The following is a 1,785-nucleotide window of genomic DNA, read 5'->3' as shown; positions in this document are numbered from 1 at the left end:
ATTGACATGCTTAAGACAGTGATCAGCAAGTACAATTCGTAGCGAGGTAGCTAGTCTTACGTATTCTTCCAAACTGGGCGGCTTAATCGAAAAACCTACTGATCCGGTTAGGATTCGTGTCGTTACAAAATTAGTTAGGCGTGCACCAACCATGAAGTGTGTTCCCATCGTAGATAGATGCAGCTTTTGACTTTGCCTCATGTCAAGAAACCGCCAGAGCCGAACTATACCAATTCGAACTTTGCTCATTGCCGCATTGAATTCGTTTTGCGCTTCTGTAAGCTTCGAGCCCTTGAATCCGACTTGCAAATTTGGCTTCAATGGGCATGCTGGGTCGCCGTAGATGCAATAAGATGTGTTATCCCCATCATTCAGCACATGAGGGAGTATATTCAACAGTCCACTCTGTCTTAGCTGCCACGGGCCATGGCGGCGACCAACACACGGCCCATAAAAGTCGATGAAGAGGCCATCAGGAGCCATCACACATTGGTTATTTAAATGTTTTCTCTTGTGACCATTGTAGACTTGCTTTTGATTTCTCGTGGGGCGAGCAATACCACTCACAGTATCATCAATAAACCCGATTCATTTTCGCTCTGGTGCTCCCCGTTGCCTCACAGCAGCAGCACATGCTTCCAGCCTCGAAGTTGTCAGTAGACCGCTTTCAATCGCAAGAAGGCTCTTGAACTTGTCGTACACTAGCCGCAGCATAAAGTTGAAAATCAAGCAGATGACCGGACCCGATCGTCCAAACAAACAGCACAGGTCACCATAATGGCCGGTGTATGTCATGCGACGCAAGAGGATGTAAAGCCTTTCAAAACTTGAATATGCAACTCGATTTGGAAGCCGATAGGTGCCCTCAAGGTAGAATGCTTCGAACAATCGAAAAAGATCCTGTTTCGAGAAGCGAAAGTAAAACGCGCGCACTGTAGGTAATGCATCTAGGAACTTCCGTTTCTGCGATGTGTTGGGCAGAGTCACTTGAAGCCAGCAGCAATATGGCTGCTTCCTCCGAAAGTACGCCGCACTCAAGAAGAAATCAAACGAAGACAGATTTCATATTACGAACTGATACAGACGTACAAGTCGTAGTTGCAAAAGCTCTTTCTAGAACTTTGACGAACGATTGCATGGCCGCTCTGCGTGCCACTTCTCAACCGTCTCTATCCCTCTCAAGTTTCTCTTGCGAAACCTCTCTCATTTCTAAGATGAAGTACGAGGATTTTCCATATGGGATAACAGCTTCACTATTACCTAGCTCGCCAGCCTTGACGACGATCGCTTGACGACGTGTCACTACCTGTTTTCTCTCGCCCTATACCCGCTTCATCTTGCCCTGACGAGCTATTTCCCCCCAATGTGGGGATAAATCGTGCCACTACTGTGCTGGAATTTATCGACATGAACTACGTCGGGCCTCATCATATTGTCGCCTGCCCCAAGATGAAGTACGACTTGAGCCTGGGCTTCAAGCGCAGGATAATCTGGAACCGATGCAAACGAGTGGGCAGTTGCTGGTCAAAGCCACAAGAGAAAGTGAAGTCGGCTGTCAAGACTAAGAAATCGGCCCGCAAGCAGACCCCGGTAGAAGACCGCCTACCGAACCGGTAAATTCGTGCGAGACGGCGCAGTCAGGCGCTCCGGTGAGCCCACCGCCTGTCAGCCCACCAACCACCATGACGCCCGGGTACGAAGATATGCACGGCACTGAGCCCATGGACACTGACGAGCCCATGTCGTCGTACGGAATGCCTGTGAATGCCGGAGACGTCACGGGAG

The sequence above is a fragment of the Phytophthora parasitica genome (genome assembly GCF_000247585.1).
Source record: "Phytophthora parasitica INRA-310 unplaced genomic scaffold supercont2.66, whole genome shotgun sequence".
In the NCBI taxonomy this organism is placed as follows: domain Eukaryota; phylum Oomycota; class Peronosporomycetes; order Peronosporales; family Peronosporaceae; genus Phytophthora; species Phytophthora nicotianae.
The sequence above is the reverse complement of the archived record's forward strand: the minus strand, read 5'-3'. Positions refer to the sequence as shown.